Raw genomic sequence first — 21,157 nt, 5'->3', positions numbered from 1 at the left:
TTATTTATATCCATGTAAGCCAGACAAGCTAACATTATTTTCCAGGGTGCTTTGCTGAAAAAAAAATCTAGCTGTGTATGAATCAGCATCAGTCACAATATCATCATCATACCAATGAACCCGGAAAGGATGGTTGATTCAAAGGCAATGCATTTATTCAGTTCTCTGAGGTAAAGTCTGTAAAAGTTATTTTAATATTGTGGTGAATGTGCAATTGAATACAGTCTGATAGCTAAAACCTAGAAGTTAACAATAAGAAAGAGGTTATGTTCAGGTATTCTTCAACCTTCAACTAGTATCACCTTCTCCAGCTCCTCCTTCCCCCAGTGGCTCAGGTCTTTGTACATACACATTTTACTACATCCTGCTCTAACATACATGTCCCTTTGCATCTGTCATTCAAATACCAATTTCCTAAAAATGGTGGGGGACGGTGGTAGATCTCACTTGGGTTTATATTCATTCTTAGCAAGTGAATGATAAGCCATGGGAAAGTACTTAAGGAAAGTATGTGGGAAAGAATGGATAAAACATATGAGTACAATGAATGAAGAGAGTGATGAGAAGGTGTCATAAGACAGATTGGGAATACTACATGATTTCTGCTGTTTGTGAATTACCAGACAAGAGGCCAATTCACAACGCTAAATGCAAAGAGGTTATTTTAATGCTTATATATTATTTAACTCTGACAGATATTGTGTAGTTTCTGACTAATACTTTGTCCCTATTTCTAATCTTTAGAGATTTAAAGGTGACAAAACAGAAAGCAAAAGGAGCTCTAAATACCCCCAGGGTAATTTATATAATTTATATAATTCCTTCTGTATTAAGGTTTTTATTGACACTGAGAAGCAGATGATTATCTAAGGATTTTCATATGTCCAAAGTAACATGTTAAATGTTGCTCAGGATGTGTGACAGGGTGCATTTTTTATCGAAAGCCCTCTGCAAATACTGGTTTCTTGTGAAGTCTCATTCCCATAACTTGGCTATTCTCTTCCTTAAGGTCTCCCCGTTGGAATTCTTAGGTGAAAATTATGTAGTCAATAATGTTTTCTCAGAGCTTTTCTTTGCTTTTCCTCTTCCTTGTCTTTTCCTTCTCAACCCCTTCCTCTTTCTACTGGAGACTGAACCCAGGGCCTTATGCACGCTAGGCAAGCACTCTACCATTGAATATATCTTTGATCCTTATTATCTTTTCTCAAAAAGATAAGTTTGTATATTATTCTAATTGTGTAAAGCTCATAGTAGCATTGTGGCTTAGTTTGCAAAGCAGCAGTTCTCAACCTTTAGGAACTATGATCTTGAATATCAGATATTTACACTGTGATTAATAACAGTACCAAAATTAGTTATGAAGTAGCGATGAGATAATTTATGTTTGGGGGATCACAGAATGAGGAACTGTATTAAAGGATTGCAGCCTTAGGTCACAGCCTTAGAACCACTGTGCCAGTGCATCACAACTACTCTGAAGAGTTCATAGCATGAGAATGAGTCATTGAAAAGCTTGTTATTTTTCATTCAACATAAGGTTATTGGATGTCTACTAGGTGATAAGCATAATTTTATTTCTTCTAGGGAAGATGGAGTTTCTAGCTTCTAGGAATAAAGCCTGGGAGGGAAAACTTCAATATTAAAAACACAGCTATGGCTGAGACTGCAGGCTTTAGAGACACATGACTTATAATTCTTGTTTACCAACATACTAATGTATTACTTTGATATTCTAAGACCTTGTTTTCTGATTTATAGGATAAAAATAATAAAGTAAAACTTCATAATACTGCTAAACACAAAACTCAAGATATGTTTCTACTCAATATTATCATTAAAAATTTTGGATGATATCACTACTAAAATGTAGAATACAGAATAAACAGGTTCTCCAAATTAAAAGAAACAACCCTAGACCAAGAACTCCAGGCAACAAAGGAATGCTGATAGCAGGAGGAATACACTTCCCCAGGGAAGAGCACACAAATTCATCATCCAATACCAAGTGTTCAGCCCTGAAAACAAATACAGCCAAGAAATATTATACAGACTGAGTGGGATTTATTTATATATTTATCAACACACACATTTATATAACAGCAAAGAAAAGAAGACCATAAATCTGAGAAACAGCAAGAAGGGGTGTTGGAAGAAAGAAATGGAAGGGGAATATGGTAATTATATTACAAACTCTAAAACAATTAAACATAAAAGCATCAACCTGAAATCAGGAAACTAGTTGGGAATAAGAAGTATTTTCTGGATCTTAAAGGTATTTGCCTGTATCTTGAGACAATAAAATTATAAATTATAGAATACATATTCAATAGACTCTAAAACTTGAATCCTATCACCAATATTATATACATTTCAGAAAATAAAGTCTGCAGAGTCAAATTGCTGCAAGCATGGTAAACTAAATCCCGATGATAATCTGGTATTTCCTAAAGCTGCTATTACACTGAACACAGAATGTTAGGACACCCCTCAGCAGAAACAGGATTTCCCAGCTACTTTCTGAGTCCCAACAGTTTGTGTTGAGTACTTCACTTGCAAGCAGGTGAATCCATGTGACTGACATAAGGAATATTATTCCCAGACATCCCATAAAGATGCTTTCATGGGATCCCCCAACGTTGTGTTCACCTGATCATTGGAGGCCAATGGCTAGGAAAACCTTAGGAATCATAAATTAAAGATGGTAGACCCTCTTTTCTCTGGCTTCAGGCATTGTGACATGGAACAGGAGATTTCTATAGACTTGAAATTGACATGCTGTTTAAAAGATTAGGAATCCTGAGTTAGTGGTACTAGCCTTTGATCTCAGTTTGGGAGACATAGACAGGCAGATCTCTGAGTTTAAGGCCAGCCTTGCCTATATAGCAATTTCCAGGATATTCAGGACTGCAGAGAAAGACCCTCTAAATAAATCAAAACAAAACACACTAGTGTGATATTGATCCATTACATAGGGTGGAACTACACTCCTGTTATATCCAGCCTTTCCTGTTTAATACAGCTTTTGCTTTATTAAATGAAATATTTTTCATATTAGAACTCATGCAGATTCACCCTCTAAAGGAAAGCAAGAAAAATATCTCAGCTCCTGCTCCCATAGTTAAGAATTTCACAAGAACACCAAGCTAATCAGCTGTAACATATATGATGAAGATCAAGGTCAGGCCCCCACAGTATCCCTGTCCTCAGGTACCGGTGATTCCCAATAAGTAGGCCGTGTTCTTGTGGTGTCCCTGGCCCCCTGGATCCTCTGATCCTTTCTCCTTCTCCTCTACAGAACTCCACAAGCTCTACCTAATGTTTAGCTGTGGGATTCTTCATCTGATTGTATCAATTGTTGGATGAAGTCTTTTCCGTCTCTTTGATGATGATTCTAATAGGCTCCAGTCCCAAAACACTCTTCAAGCAGGTCAAACTGTAGGTTGACTTTTGTTGTGGTTGGGTTGGTGTCCTAATCCCTTCACTTAAGGCCTTGCCTGGTTACAGAAGATTCAGGCTCTGTCTTCCATTACTAGGAGTCTTTGCTAGGGTTACTCCTATAGATTCCATGGAGTTTCCATTGTGTTAGGTTTCTATCTCACCCCTGAAATGGCCCCCAATTCTGTTGTTTCTTCTAGTATCCCTCTTTAATAGTCCTGTTCTCAACTCCACTCACCATCCTTGAAATCTATTCTATTTCCCCTTCACAGGGAGATCCTTGTGTTCCCCCATAATCCTACCTTGTTACTTAGTCTCTCTGGGTTGGGGGACTTTATCATGATTATCTGTTACTTTAAAGATAATATCCACTTATAAGTGAATACATACCATGTTTGTCTTCCTGGATATGGGTTCATCACTCAGAATGATATTTTTCAAGTTCTATCCATTTGCCTGCAAATTTCATGATGTCATTGTTTTTAACAGCTGAGTACTGTAACATTATGTTAATGTGTTATGTTAACACATTCTCATATCCATTATTTATTTGAGGAACATCTAAGTTGTTTAGTTTCTATTATGAGTAAAGCTGCAATGAACATAGTTGAGCAAGTGTCCTTGTGATAGGGTGGAGCATTGTTTGGGTATATGCCCATGAGTGGTAATGCTGGGTCTTGAGGTAAATCAATTCCCAATTTTCTGAGGAATTGCCATATTGACTTCCAAAGTGGATGTGCAAGTTTGCACTCCCACAAGCAGAAAAGGAGTGCTCCCCTTGCTTCACATTCTCTCAACTATGAGATGTCACTTGTGTTTTTGATCTTAGCCTTTCTGACAGGTATAAATCGGAATCTCAAAAGTCATTTTGATTTGAATTTCCCTGATGGCTAAGGATGTTAAAAAATTCTTTAACTGTTTCTTAGACATTTTGGTCTCCTCTGGAGAATTATCTGTTTTTATCTTTCCCCATTTTAAAAATTAAATTATTGGTGGGGCAGTGGTGGTACACACTTTTAATCCCAGCACTCTGGAGGCAGAAGCAGGTGGATCTCTGTGAGTTGGAGGCCAGCCTGGTCTACAGAGCTAGCTCTAGGACAGGCTCCAAAGCTACACAGAGAAAGCCTGGCTCAAAAACCAAGCCAACCCCCAAATGGATTATTTAGTTTGTTGTTATCTAGTTACTTGATTTCTTTACATATTTGGGGTATTAACCCTCTGTCATATGTGGAGTTAGTAAAAATCTTTTTCTATCTTGTGGGTTACCTTTTTGTCCTAATGATAGTACACTTTGCCTTACAGATGCTTTTCAGTTTAATGAGGTCCCATTTATTAATTGTTGATCTTAGTGCCTGTACTATAGGTGTTCTGTTCAGGAAGTTGTCTTCTGTGCCAATATGTTCAAGGATATTCCCCACTTTCTCTTCTATTAGGTTCAGTGTATCTGGTTTTATATTGAGGTTTCTGATCCACATGGACTTGAGATTTGTGCAGGGTGATAGATATGGATCTATTTGCATTCTTCTACACATTGACATCAAGTTGGACCAGCACCATTTGTTGAATATGCTTTCTTTTTTTCCATTGTTTGCTTCTGGCTTCTTCATCAAAACACTCAGGTATTCATCAGTGTGTGGATTTACATATGGGTATAGAGTCAATTTCATTGATCAATGTGTCTGGTTTTATGCCAATTCCATGCAGTTTTTATTGCCACAACTCTATAATACAGCTTGAAATCAGGGAGGGTGATACCACCAGAAGTTCTTTTATTGTATGGGATTGTATTTGACTACCAAACAAAGCTTGGATAAGGGGTGAGCAGGCTCAGAGATGTTTCAAATGTTTACTTTTTGTAAGTCTTAAGTAGCAACATCTTTTGATCCATTTAACTAAAATCTGAGATGAGAAATAGCACCCTTGGCAAGGATGATGTGACTCTCTGCCTTTTGTCAGTCTCTTTCCTAACTGACTTAATAAAATGGAATCTGTCCCTTCCTGACTGGACCCTTCCAACTTCATCTGCTAGGCTTTCTTTGGTCAGTTTGTTCTTTAAACAAACCTATCAGTTTTCCATAATTTTCTCAATTAGTCTGGAGACTCTTTGTAGTGGATGGATAAATGGATGGGTGGATTGAATGGGATGGATGGACAGCTGGATAGATAGATAGATAGATAGATAGATAGATAGATAGATAGATAGATAGATAGACAGACAGACAGACAGACAGACAGACATATAGAAAGATAGAACTAACACAAATTTTGACACATGCTTACAATTACCTACAGATTAGATAATCTCTGAGGCATCTTCATTTCACAATCATTTGTTCAAAGATTTAACATTCATATGTCTTAGTCCATTTTCTGTTGCCAGTAAAAATATTTGACATTGACTATGTTTTGAAGTAATGCTATTTATTTTGTTTGCAGTTCCACATGTCTGAGATCACAGTGCTAACACCTGCTTTTTTCCTGGTCAGGGCTGTGAGCTGATCCACACTTGACAGAAAAGTACATTAGTGGACATGTGTAAATGCAAAATAAATGTCAAGGGAGTCCAGATGGAAGTGCCAGGTTTGTTTTGCAATGGACTCTCATAATACTTAGCCATTCTCTCGGGATCTGCATTAACCTTTCATAAGAGCAGAAGTTTTCTGAAATGAGACCCTGAGACACTGGGAACCATGTATCTTGCTGGGGAAGAATCATATTCAGGCCATAGTCTGTTAGTCTCTCTGTCTCTGTTTCTGTCTCTCTCTTTCTCTGTCTCTGTCTCTGTGTGTGTGTGTGTGTGTGTCTCTCTCTCACACACGCACACACATGCTTTGAGTAAATGCATTTTCCTTGTGAGAATGTTTTCTACTTTCTTATCTCCCATCATCAGTGAAATAAAGATCAAAGTTCTTATAATTATTTATAAATTCTTATCTGACTTATCTACTTTATTTGAAATCATTGGGCTGGAGAGGTGGCTCAGTGGTTAAGAGAACTGACTACTCTTTTGGAGGACTCAGGTTCAATTCCCAACACCCACATGGCATCTCACAACTATCTATATCTCTAGCATCCTCACACAGACATACATGTGTATCTGGAGTTTCTTTCTCACCAGGTCCCACCTATCTTCAGCCCCAAATAAACACATAGAGACATATATTAATTTATAAACTGTTGGCTGATGACTAGGGCTACTTATTGGCTAGCTCTGTCTTAATTATTTACCAATTTCTATAAATCTATGTATTTCCATGTGGTCTTGGCTTACTGGAGAATGCCTGGACCTGTTACTCCTTTGGCAGCTACATGGCATCTCTTTTTGTGCCCTCTCCCCAGGATTCTTGTCTCCTGGTCCCACCTTTCTTCCTGCCTCTATTGGCAAAACAGTGTTTTATTCATCAACCAAATGAGAAAAATATCTACAGAAGGACATCCCCCATCATACATGTAATCAAAATACCAATGCACATAAAATAAAAAATAAAAGAATTTTAAAAGAGCATGTTACAAAAGATTGATGTTGAATGCTCTGAAATCTTCGCCTTAGTGAAACTGAGACTGAAAGATTGAGTAATTGGTTACTTGCCTTGGCAATATGATTAGGACCTTGCAACAATACAGAATTTTAAAAAAATGAAATCACCAACCACTCTTCTGCTCTCAAACACAGGGAACCTACCCTGGCCTCCTGGTTGTTGTGCAAGCCCATGAGCCCACTGTGCTCTATGCTTTGCATATACTGGTTGTCTGCCTAGAATATCTCTATGGATGAGGCTTTAATATTTGGCCCTTAACTCAAATAACCATCATCTCAGTGTGATTCTCTGTTACCACCATACATAAAATTGCAGCTCTCCCTAACCAGTCACATCCATCCTCCCTTGCTTGCATGCATGGGTTTCTCCTTTTTTTGCGTATGGTTATTAACAGGCTCTATATGATGCATGTGTTCCTATTTGCCTTTTAATTCGTCCCTCACTAGCATGCACATTCCTTAATGTAATGTGAAGACAAAATGGAACCTGGAACTTAGTGGGCAGTGATGGACATTTGTTGATGGAAAGAAAGATGTGAAAAAGACAGAGGGGAGGAAGCCCATAGGAAATTCATTTTTGAGATGGTGTTGGAAGGTGCCCTGTACTGACTCATTTTTTCCAGGTCTGCTGCCAAAAATCACACCCTGGGGCCTTGTTCTCCCATACCTGGGGGAGTGCAGTCATAGCTACAGGATGGCCTTTCATGCACTGTATTCTCTAACCCATAACAACAGCACACTAATCTTAAACCTCAAACCCCAGAGAGGTTTAACTGAAAAATACCAGCTGATCGGACATTTGATCATTGAGTCAGCTTGGGTAAGTTATGTTCGAAGATAACTAATTCTTTCATTTGTACCAAAAGCAAAGATTTGTTTCAACCAAAATTTTCACCCATTACTCTACTGAACACTAGATTTCCATGCAGGTTCTTCCAGTCAAACAAGGTGACAAGCCAGTGATGAACCTTAGATTATATGAACAGCTGTTCACTTCTGCTGTATAGACCTAGGAGTGTTACTACTATGGACACCGAAGGTCTTATAAATTGAAAATCCTATGATTTGTGTTTCTTTTTATGTCACAGTGTCCTATGACAAAAGATCTACCTTATACAAATTTACCTGTTCAAAGTACAAAGAAGTGACCTAAATTTCACTATTTCTCCATAATGATCAAAGGCTCTCCATAATGATCAAAGGCTTTTACCATAAAACTACTGTGTGGAATGTTGATTTAAGTACATACATTTCATACTCAATTTCATTTCATGCAAATAATCACTTCTAACTTAAAAACCAAACACCAGTTTTAATTGGAGGAATCATTTCTCATCTGCAAATCCTGTAATTTTTAACATTTAGCTTCAAATTCAATTCTGTTTTGTTGTATTTCTTGGAATTGTTTTTTTTCTATCAGAGAAAAAATCTGAACTTATTAATAATTTAGTATGTTTCAGGTTTTCTGACAAGTGATATATTTATTAGATATAGTAATATTTGTTATAGATTTTTATTTGATCTTCAGAATGCTTCAAGGGAAATTTTAAATCAGACACTTAAATGTGTGATAATATTGCAGTGGCAAAATATCTGAATACTAGAATATGGACCTAAGCAAGGTCTGCTTGGCTCCCCAGTTCACACTAATAACCACAAACCATACAGTCTCCAGCCATCTCATCTTATCACCTCCCAAGGCTAAGATCCATCGCTAATCTATATGTGACTCAACTCACTGTTAGAAGGTTTCCAGGTAAAAGAGTTGAAAGAGGGAGAAGAATTTAGAATTTTGGTTCAGAGTAATTAACTGCCCGTTATAAGGAAAATAAACCCTTCACAAGAAAATGTTACTTCTATAATAAATGATACATTTCAATAATAATAATAATAATAATAATAATAATAATAAATTACTAAGGAGATGAAGATAGAGGAAAATATGATTCATATAAGAGGAGTAGGTAAGAGAAACCAAATGCATGCCTAACTAGAAGTCACATTTATCAGGAAGAACTGTGAAAAAAATATTGAAAAACATTTAAGGACTTAAAGAAAAAAACAATACTCAGATAAATAATGAAATTATATCAATAAAGGTAGAGTAACAAGGAGTGTGTATACCATCTGAGCTACAGGAAAGAACAAATCTAAGTACTATAATTGAGAAGTGATTTTCAAGCATGGGTACTGAAACACTGAGGAGGAAGTGAAGTGGCCACAGCTGCTCGCATCAAGGGGACAGGGTATGAACCTGGATGTGAACATGTCAGGTACAGAGCTTGGGAAGACAAGGCAACCAGAGTTCGCTGGGTGGGGACATGGGACGGAAATATAATTCCAAAGTCCTACACAGAGAACACAACTCAGGTATTCAGTAGAATGCTCATAAGGGAACTTGAGGAATACCCCCAAACTGAGGGAAGATCCCTAGACTAGATTAGGGTGATAGTCTTTGCTTTTGAACAAGGGATAAAGTCAAATAGAAACAGACACACAAAATCATCCTTTTGACACCCTAGACCTGATGACTCAAATCTTGAGCTACATATTGCAAAATTTCATGTCATCCGAGCCAATTAAAGACTATAATGTCTCACAATTACTTCTTATTTCCATCTCACAGGCTAGGAAAATGAGCCAGAAAACAGATCTGGCCATTTATCCTGTGAGTGTGCAACCATATTTTTCTGATCCCTTAATGTCACAGCCACTGCCCCTCTTTGTACTTCATGTTGCCCCTGCACCAAACTGAAGATCTAAAATGTGGCTATGTTTTGATTTCCTCCACATCACTACATCCAATGCTGAGTCTGATGACTCATATTCCTCCTCAGTTTGTCAGGATCTAGAATCAGCATGGAGACAAATTTCTGCACATGCCTGTGAGAGACTTTCTAGATGGGCTTAATTGAGGCAGGAAGAGTCACTGTAAATGTTAGCAGCACCATCCCATGGTTTGTAGTAGACTGAATAAAAGGAGAAAGCCAGCTGAGTAGCAACCTTCTTTTCTCTCTGCTTCCCAACTTCAGGTGATACCCTGTGAGCCACTCACACCCCTGCCCCCGTGCTGTCCCCACCATGATGGACTGTACCCTTAAACCTTCCCTCCCTAAGTTGCTGATGTGGAGAATTTTGTCACCAAAGTGATAAAAGTCTGTCTGAGTTTCTTTATAGACTTAAGAATCCTTGGGTGAGATGCTAGTGAAACTGTCCTGGGAGATACTTTATTTTCTTACTCAAGGGGAGGAGCACAACCCCTCTTTTAATTTATTCCAGCAAGATGTTAAACCTGTCCCTTTAAAGACAAGTCCACATTTTTTACTTTGATTATTCTAATAGCTTGCATTATTCATCTTGGTGGTATTTATGCAGACATGATAAATAAGATAATTTACCTCCAAACAAAACAGAGAGGCTTCAGCCCCCCTGAAAAATGAAGAATTTAAGTCAGGACTTTAGAAAGCATCATCATATATCTGTCACCAGTGGATTACGCCCAGAGAAAAATCCTTTTATGTTGTGCAGTGCTAGACAAGTCACCATCATAATGAAAAAGTTATTTCAACGGGGGAAAAGTAAAAGCCTCTATTTGTCAAAATCAAAAGTTTTGCAATTTGTGATTTTGAAAGGATGAAATAAAAGTGTTTTTCTCTTGGGCAGATTGGAAAAGAAATTCCAAAAACTGAAGTCACTCTTGAAAGAGTCTTTGCAGGAGTGACATAGCTCAGAAGGATCTAGAACCAGTGCTGGCCACAAGTCAGCTCTGGGCACTTGGAAAGGCTCGACTAGGGCCAAGTAGCTACAAGCATACTCTGAGGCAATGTGTCATGTCTTGGATCAGCTTAACCACATAGCATGAGAACCAGTGGAGGCATATAGAGGGGACAGGCTCCTGAGAGTTTAGGCTATAGGAAGCTAAATCCTGCAGAGATGAGTAACTACTTTTGGCAGTACCTCTGTAGAACCAACAGCTCATTTCAAGTGTATGAGTTAGTCACTGTAATATAAATGGGGCAGGAAGGATACAGCTCCAGGTAATGTCACCAGTCATGTTGAGTTCCTAGTGAAGACCATCTTACAGCAGCTAGTTCACTGGTTAAATTTTGCTATTAGAGTGTTGTTTTTATCCACTATTTCAAAAATAGTGCCGAAACCACATGGTGTAGGATGCATGAAATATTTATCCATCGAACATAAACTCTTCTTTGTAAAGTGAACCCATTAACCACCAATTCACACAGAGGAAAATTGAGGACAAAAAAAGTAACTCGCATAAGATTGGCTAGCTGGATGGAAAAGTATGTAATACTGCATACACTCCAATAGTTTAACAGCAATTTAAAGAGTAGTGGAGGAAGGCAGCTAGACACATTAAAGGGTACGTGGAGAGGTTCTTTGTCACTTTTATACACACAGACATTTATCTCCTAACACATTCCAAGGGGACTCTGCTAGAGACTGAAAATACAAATAAGGGTTTGCTAAGTACTCCAGGATGATGTTTTGGTTCCTATGCCAAGACTGAGAAGTGCTGGTCACTCCCCTATACTGTAGGTCAGAAATCTTGAGTATTATTTTTCTATAAGAAATCACTGAGTTTGTCTAATGTCACTTACCCTGTTCCTTACTGTACAATGTTGCTTCCCTTTTTCCCATCCTGTGACATCAGAAGGGATTTTGCATGTGACCTCTAGCATTGAAGACCTCACAGAGTTTAAAGGCAACACTCAATGGATGGCTACATATTCTTCTTTGGGAGAAGCATCAGGACAATAGCACTGAAGAAACTACAGGATGGCTAAGAAGCCTTCCAGAGCTATCTCTGCAGGAAGCTAGCTGCTCATTCAGCTCAGAAAACTTCAATTGCTTCCATCTCCAAACTATAGTGAACCAAATTGCTGGTGCCAATTTTCTGCTCCCAATCTTCAGGTAAGGTTCTACCTTTGAAATTGAAGTCAGATAATGGGGTCCCTGAAGGAGATTTTTAGATGAGACCTGTCATGAAAGGAGGTCAGGCAGTCAGATCCATCTTGACTAATACTGTCTAAACCTACAGCCCAAGTACTCCTGGATCCAGGGTCTGTGTGGATCTAATCCCCAAGGGAACCAAGAACCCCTGAGCTCGAATTCTCTCTTCCAATGCAAATGTCAAGGATGACACCCACAGACTTGTTAATTTGTTAAGGTGGATAGGGGAAAGGGCTCAAAACTTAATCCTACGCAAATAACTAGGGCAACCAAGGAATGCCTAGAGCAGGAGAAATAAATTCTCCAATAACAGATGATCAACCCTGGAAACATACAAACAAGTAACATTGTACAGACCGAGCAGACTGTATTCATGTATTTGGAAATATTTAGGCCAGGAGTTTGAAAGAGAGCAAGGATGGGTATAAAAGAGGGTTTGAAGGGAAGAAAGGGGACGGTGAGAATGACGTGGTTACATTATACTCCGAAAAGTAGATATTTTTTAAAGATGTAATGTGGCCAAAGCCCAGAGATAAAGCAGTGGGAGCCCAGGTGAGTTCTTAGAGCCTGGGTTAGTTCTTCCTCTTCCAATCATTTGCTGTGGCACAAATGTTACTTTGTCAAGAATTTGGAGACAGAAAGCAAAGAAGACAGGAAATGGGAACCTTGCAGTGAGATAATGTTTTATATGGCAGTCCCTGCATTTCCACTGTGATCTCACCTTTCCATCTCAGCAAGACTCTATACTATTTCCCTCCATGCTTCCCTCTGCCTGTACCACAGACAGACTTTCTGAATGAACTAGAGACACAGAAGCCACAGGAAGATCTCTGTGTGCTTCATAATGGTCACTGTGTAATAATGCAACAAGTATCTACAGTAGTATTAAAGACAAACTTTAGCCCTTTCTGCCAACTGATCACAACGAGGTGAGTGATCCCCTGCTCTTACCCAACTCCTGTCCAAAGCGCCATTCACCCAGATCTCCCCAGGCTTGTGCCTGCTTGAAGTAGACACACCCAGGCAGGGAGGAGCTTCCTGAATCTGGGTACAGGCTACTCTTCCTTCCCTTTCCACCAACCGATCCGCAACAAGGTGAGTGATCCACTGCTCTTACCCAACTCCCTTCCAAAGCCCCATTCACCCTGATCTCCCCGGGCCTGCTCCTGCTTGGGGTAGACCTGCCCAGGCAGTGAGGAACTCCCAGAGCCTGGAAACACTCCACTCTTACTTCCTGTCCCACCCACACACACCTGACCCCTATGGAGGCCTAACTACTTCAGAGTGAGGAGACTACCAGGAGAGGCAAGACCATCCAGAGAGGCAGACATTGAATTCCTGGCCCACACACACTACTGGGTAACAAGAGAAGATAGAGAGACCCCACCTGCACTCACTGGAAAAAGATATGGGAAGAAGACAGAATAAGAACTCACTCAACAACAGGAAGACCAATATGACACTACCAGAATCTAGGGACTCCACTCCAGCAAGATCTGAAAAGCCCAACACAGTGCATAAAGAAGAGATGGACCTCAAAAATTATCTCAGCAAGATGATAGAGACATTCAAAGAGGAAACAAGAAAATCCCTTAGAGAAATAGAAGAAAAAGCAAGCAAAAAATTACACGAAATGGAGGAAAAGACAAACGAAAAAATTCAAGAAATAAACAAATCTCTTAAAGAATCTAAAGAAACGCAAGAAAAAACAACCAAACAAGTGAAGGAAGCTCTTGAAACAGTTCAAAGCATGAAAGCTGAATTAGACACAATATAGAAAACACAGATTGAGGCGATGCTGGAAATGGAAAGACTGGATAAACGATCAGGAACTAAAGACGTGAGTATAACTAATAGAATCCAAGAGACAGAAGAGAGAATATCAGCTATTGAAGACTCACTAGAGGATATGCATTCATCAACCAAAGAAAACCTCAAGTCCAACAAATCCCTAAAATATCCCAACAAAATATCCTGGAAATATGGCACACCTTGAAAAGGCTGAATGTAAGAATAATAGGTAGAGAAGAAGGTGAAGAAACACTGCTCAAAGGTACAGAAAACATATTCAACAAAATCATAGAAGAAAACTTCCCCAACTTACAGAAGGATATGCCTATGAAAGTACAAGAAGCTTACAGGACACCAAACAGACTGAACCACAAAAAGAAGTCCCCCTCCCCCCACCCGACACATAATAATCAAAACACCAAATCTACAGAATAAAGAGAAAATATTAAGAGCAGCAAAGGAAAAAGGCCAAGTAACATATAAAGGCAAACCAATTAGAATCACACCTGACTTCTCAATGGAAACTCTGAAAGCCAGAAGGTCTTGGATAGATATCCTACAAGCACTAAGGGAGCATGGATGTCAACCCAGACTACTGTACCCAGCAAAACTTTCAAACACTATAGATGGAGAAAACAAGATATTCCATGACAAAAACAGATTTAAACAATACATATCCAAAAATCCAGCACTACAGAAGGTTCTGGAAGGAAAACTCCAACCCAGTGAACATAACAGCACTCACATAAACACAGGAAATAGGTAATCTAATGTTAGGATAAATCTTTCTGCCAAAAGCCTCCTGAGCCCCACTGCCACATGTGTACTTTACGCCAGCCGCCGCCTGAGTTAAGCCCAAATGAATACACAGAAACTTGTATTAGGTTCAAAGCTGCTTGGCCAATGACTAGGATTCTCATCTGCTGGCTCAGTCTTAATTATCATAAATCTATATATTTATAAGACTTATCTTATAGGACGCCTTATTGGCGTCTCTCCTTGCTGGTGGATCACATTGTGCTGCTGGAGCAGGAGAAGAGAGGAAAAGAGGCACACTTCCTGTTTCTTCGCTTAGATATGAGTTTCCTAGCCATGTCACTTCCTGCCTGGATCATCACTTCTCTACTAAATTTCCCAGCATCCTCTTTGACTCAAAGTCCTTGCTTGCTGTTGGCCAAACAGTATTTTATTCAACAATCAATAAGATAAACATACAAAGAAGTACATTCCCCATCATCTCTTTTCTGTCTAAATAAAAAGAAGGGTAACTTATCTTTTATAATAACTGAAGAAAACTATAACCATATCTATCTGTCTTTAACTCTATCAAAGACCATAGAAGGATAATATATAAACTCTAGAATTGACAGAGACATCCACTACCTGGACAGTCATCCAAAGTTCCTCAGTAACATTGGGGCATCCATCTTCAACCCATAGGCCACAGTGTGTCTGACACACTTCTCCATTTCAACAGAATGGTGTCAGAAGTGGGATGACCCCATGCCCCAAGGTTCCCAGAGAAAGAGGGAAACTTGCCACCATAGCCTGCCCTGTCGGGCTGCTGAGAGGCATCAGAGGAGCTTCCATAGGCTCACACTGTCCCGGGGATCTTGGGGGTTGGACTCCGGCACTCCTGAGACAGCCTGCAGCCCTTGAGGGTTCTAGGGTTAGGATTCTGAGCTCTCACCACCGCAAGCTGCCTTCCTGCCTTCCAGAGACTAGTCAAACAGCAGCAGAACCCAGGCAGCTGGAAGTAGTGTTACAAACTTCCATGTAAACTTTAACATATATAGATTTATGATAATTAAGACTGAGCTAGCAGATGAGGAATCCTAGTCATTGGCCAAGCAGCTTTGAACCTAATACAAGTTTCTGTGTATTCATTTGGGCCTAACTCAGGCAGGCAGCTGGCATAAAGCTCACACATGGTGGTGGAGCTCAGTTGGCTTTTGGCAGAAAGATTTATCCGAACAATCTAATTTTACCAAACACAAAAAAGAAGTAGGAGGGTGAAATCCACACACAATGACACCACCACCAATAAATCCAAAACAAACAAGAACCAATGAACAATGGACATTAATATCCCTAAATGTCAATGGTTTTAACTTAACCATAAAAAGATATAGGCTAACAGAATGGATATGAAGACAGAATCCATCCTTCTGCTGTTTACAAGAAACACACCTCAACTTCAAAGACAGGCGATACCTCAGAGTAAAAGGATGGGAAAAGATTTTCCAATCAAATGGGCTCAAGAAACAAGCTGGTGTAGCAATCCTAATATCTAACAAAATGGACTTTAAACTAAAATCAATCAAAAGAGATGAAGAAGGGCATTTCATACTCATCACAGGAAAAGTCCATCAAGATGAAGTCTCAATCCTGAACATCTATGCCCAAATACGAAGGCACCCACATTTGTGAAAGAAACATTACTAAAGCTCAAACCACACATAAAACCACACACACTTATAGTAGGAGACTTCAACACCCCCCTTACACCACTAGACAGGACCACCAGACAGAAACTTAACAAAGAAACAAAGGATCTGAAAGAAGTTATGACCCAACTGGGGTTAACGGATATCTATAGAGCATTCCATCCAAACTCAAAAGAATATACCTTCTTTTCAGCGCCACATGACACCTTCTCTAAAATTGACCACATAGTAGGCAACAAAGCAAACATCCATAGTTACAAAAGAATTGAAATAACACCCTGTATCTTATCAGATCACCATGCATAAAAGCTAGAATTCAGCAACAATACAAATGGCAGAAAACCTGCATACTCTTGGAAAATGAATAACACCCAATTGCACCATTCCTGGGTTAAGGAAGAAATAAAAAACAAATTAAAGACTTCCTAGAATCTAGTAAGAATGCAGACACAACATACCCAAACTTATGGGACACTCTGAAAGCAGTGCTAAGAGGAAAGTTCATAGCACTAAGTGCCCACATGAAGAAACTAGAGAAAAGTCACATTAGAGAATTGACAGAACAACTGAAAGCACTAGAGCAAAAAGAAGCAAACTCACCAAGGAGGAGTAGACGCCAGGAAATAATGAACCTGAGAGCTAAAATCAATAAAGTAGAAACTAGGAAAACATTACATAGAATCAATGGAACAAAGAGTTGGTTCTTTGAGAAGATCAACAAGATAGACAAACCTCTAGCCAAACTAACCAAAAGGCAGACAGAGAGCATGCTAATTAAGAAAATCAGAAACGAAAAGGGGGATATAACAATGGACACTGAGGAAATCCAGAGAATCTTCAGGTCATACTTTGAAAACCTGTACTCTAATGGAAATGGACAGTTTTCTGGATAAATATCACTTACCAAAATTAAACCAAGATCAGATAAAGAGTTTAAATCGATCCATAACCACTAATGAAATAGAAGCAGTCATCAAAAGCCTCCCAACCAAAAAAAGCCCAGGACCAGATGGCTTCACTGCAGAATTCTACCAGAAATTCAAACAAGAGCTGATACCAGTACTCCTCAAACTGTTCCTCACAATAGAAGCAGATGGGATATTGCCAAACTCTTTCTACGAGGCTACAATCACTTTGATATCCAAGCCACACAAAGATAAGACTAAGAAAGAGAACTACAGACCAATATCCCTCAGGAACATCGATGCTAAAATATTCAATAAAATATTGGCGAACTGAATCCAAGAACATATCATAAAAATCATCCACCACGATCAAGTAGGCTTCATCCCAGGGATGCAAGGGTGGTTCAACATAACGAAAATCCATCAATGTAACCCACCATATAAACAAACTGAAAAAGAAAAAGCACATGATCATCTCACTAGACGCTGAAAATGCCTTTGATAAAATCCAACATCCCTTCAGATAAAGATCTTAGAGAGAACAGGAATAACAGGAACATATCTAAACATGATAAACACAATATACACCAAACCAATAGCCAACATCAAACTAAATGGAGAGAAACTCAAAGCGTTTCCTCTAAAATCAGAAACAAGACAAGGCTGTCCACTCTCTCCATATCTCTTCAATATTGTACTTGAAATTCTGGCTATAGCAATAAGACAAGAAAAGGGGATTAAAGGGATACAAATTGGAAAGGATGAAGTCAAACTTTCACTATTTGCAGACGGCATGATAGTCTACATTAGTGACCCGAAAAACTCTACCAGGGAACTCCTACAGCTGATAAACACCTTCAGCAAGGTAGCAGGATACAAAATTAACTCAAAAAAATCAGTAGCCCTACTATATACAGATGATAAATCCAATGAGAAAGAAATCAGGGAAACATCACCTTTCACAATATCCACAAGCAACATAAAATATCTTGGGGTAACACTAACCAAAAAAGTGAAAGACCTGTACAATAAGAACTTTGAGACTTTAAAGAAAGAAATTAAAGAAGATACCAGAAAATGGAAATATCTCCCATGCTCTTGGATAGGTAGAATTAACATAGTAAAAATGGCAATTCTGCCAAAAGCAATCTACAGATTCAATGCAATCCCCATCAAAATCCCAACACAGTTTTTCACAGACATTGAAAGAACAATACTCAACTTTATATGGAAAAATAAAAAACCCAGGATAGCCAAAACAACTCTATACAATAAAGGATCTTCTGGAGGCATCACCATCCCCGACTTCAAGCTCTACTATAAAGCCATAGTTCTGAAAACAGCTTGGTATTGGCACAAAAATAGACTGATAGACCAATGGAATCGAATTGAAAACCCTGATATGACCCACGCACCTATGAATACCTTATTTTTGACAAAGGTGCTAAATCTATACAATGGAAAAAAGATAGCATCTTCAACAAATGGTGCTGGTACAATTGGATTCAGACATGCAGAAAATTGCAGATAGATCCATACCTGTCACCATGCACAAAACTTAAGTGCAAATGGATCAAAGATCTCAGCATAAATCCAGCCAAACTGAATCTTCTAGAAGAGAAAGTGGGAATTACCCTTGAACAAATTGGCACAGGAGACTGCTTCCTGAACATTACGCCAGTAGCACAGACATTGAGGTCTGCAATTAATAAATGGGACCTCCTGAAACTGAGAAGCTTCTGCAAGGCAAAGGAAACATTCAGTAGGACAAAATGACCACCCACATAATGAGAAAAGATCTTCACCGATCCCACATGTGACAGAGGACTGATTTCCAAAATATATAAGGAGCTCAAGAAGCTAGAGACCAAAACACCAAACAATGAAATTAAAAAGTGGGGTGCAGAACTAAATAGAGAATTCTCAACAGAGGAATCTGAAATGGTTGAAAGACACTTAAGAAAGTGCTCAAAATCATTGGCCATCAGAGAAATGCAACTCAAAACAACTCTGAGATACCACCTCACACCTGTCAGAATGGCTAAAATCAAAAATACCAATGACAATCTATGCTGGAGAGGATGTGGAGAAAAAGGAACACTCCTCCATTGCTGGTGGGAGTGCAAACTTGTAAGACCACTCTGGAAATCAGTATGGCGGTTGCTCAGAAAAATGGGAATCAGTCTACCTCAAGATCCAGCCATTCCTCTCTTGGGTATATACCCAAATAGTGCATGTTCATATAACAAGGACATATGTTGAACCATGTTCATAGCAGCATTGTTTGTAATAGCCAGAACCTGGAAGCAACCTAGATGCCCCTCAACTGAAGAATGGATTGAGAAAATGTGGTATTTATACAATGGAGTACTACTCAGCAGAAAAAAGCAATGGAATCTTGAAATTCACAGGCAAATGGATGGAACTAGAAGAAACCATCCTGAGTAAGGTAACCCAGTTACAAAAAGACAAACATGGTATGTACTCACTCATATATGAATTTTAGACATAGAGTAAAGGATTAGTAACCTATGATCCTCTTCACCAAAGAAAGTAGAAAACATGAAGGACTCTAAGGGATAAATGGTCCCCAGGAATGGAAGTGGCATGAACTCCTGAACTAATTGGGAGCATGAGGGTAGGGTGGAGGGAGCTGCTACAATAAGAGCAAGAGAAGAGGAGTAGAGGAGAGGAAATGGAGGGGCAGAAATATTGAGTTGGGGGAAGAATAGAGGAGAGAGAGCAGGATGAGAGATACCATATCAGAGGGAGCCACTATAGGTCCGAGAAGAGATCTGGAACCAGGGATATCTCCAGAGACCTACAAGGATGACAGATCTGACAATCCAGGCAATGGTGGAGAGGATGATCTAAAAGCCCTTCCCCTAAAATGAGATTGATGACTTCTCTTTATGCCATCCTAGAGCCCTCATCGAGTGGCTGATGGAAGCAGAGACAGACTTCCACAGATATACACTGAGCTGAAATCGGGAATCTAGTTGAAGAGAGGGAGGAATGAAGAGCGAAGGGGTCTGTACCAGATTGGAGAAACCCACAGGAACAATTGGCTTGAACAAGGGAGAGCACATTGACCGCAGATGCTGTTGGGGAGGCCAGTACAAGACTGACCAGACCCCTGAACATGGATGTCAATATGGAGGCCTCTGCATTCCAGGGAGCCTCTGGTGGTGGATTAGTATTTTTCCCTGGTGCAAGAAGAGACTTTGAGAGCCCATCCCACGTGAACGGTTACACTCCGGCCCTGGGCACATGGGGAAGGGCCCAGGACCAGCACAGGAAGATTTGGTGGACTTTGCAGAGCCCCTGTTGAGGGCCCTACACTGCCTGGGGAGTGGTGGGTAGATGGGGTGGGGGGTAGGCTAGGGGTGGGGGAGGAGGGATGGGGGTAAGGGGAGGGAGAGGGAGAAGGGACTTACATGTGAAACAAGCCTGTTCCCTAACTAGAACTAATAAATAAATAAATAAAGTCAAACTTTAGAGAGAAAATACTGCATGGTTTGTATTAATATGAACTTCAGAGGGATGATTTCCAGAGACTTCATTTCATTGCTGGATCTTTAAGTCCTGATTTCATCTTCAACCTTGGAAATATGAAGAACCTGAAGACATTGTACAGAAACATTGTACATTATCCTACAAAAAAACAAGTTCCAGAATAGAAAAAAGGTAAAAATATACAAGCAAGCACACACACACACACACACACACACACACAGAGAGAGAGAGAGAGAGAGAGAGAGAGAGAGAGAGAGAGAGAGAGAGAGAGAGAGACAGAGACAGACAGACAGACAGACAGACAGATGGATAGAGACACAGAGGACACAGAGACAGGAGACAGAGACAGAAATTGATTTGGCAACCCACAAATTGACTGCAACATAATAACAGTGGGTGAGGAGAAACATAGACCACCTTTAAATTGTACCTGGACCTCCACTGTGGAGCAGCCACTGGCACATTTCATTCATTTTTGACAGGTTTGAACATCTAGGGTTGTGGTATTTGCCCTCAACAAGGACAATAAACTTCTAAACCTTCTGGGTGTAACC

At 39.5% G+C, this 21,157-nt stretch overlaps 1 protein-coding gene and 1 long non-coding RNA gene across 4 annotated transcripts in view; one reads left to right on the top strand and one right to left on the bottom strand.

Moving 5' to 3' along the window:
- LOC100765471 (protein kinase C-binding protein NELL1) overlaps positions 1–21,157 on the bottom strand; it is an 864,465-nt gene that overhangs the window by 54,106 nt on the left and 789,202 nt on the right. The window lies entirely within an intron of this gene.
- Positions 43–20,071, top strand: LOC113835115. The gene is made up of 3 exons (XR_003484371.2): positions 43–170; positions 11,646–11,905; positions 20,012–20,071. It is a non-coding gene; the product is annotated as an uncharacterized LOC113835115 (long non-coding RNA).

Source organism: Cricetulus griseus, chromosome 3 (genome assembly GCF_003668045.3).
Source record: "Cricetulus griseus strain 17A/GY chromosome 3, alternate assembly CriGri-PICRH-1.0, whole genome shotgun sequence".
Lineage (NCBI taxonomy): Eukaryota > Metazoa > Chordata > Mammalia > Rodentia > Cricetidae > Cricetulus > Cricetulus griseus.
The sequence above is the reverse complement of the archived record's forward strand: the minus strand, read 5'-3'. Positions and strand labels throughout refer to the sequence as shown.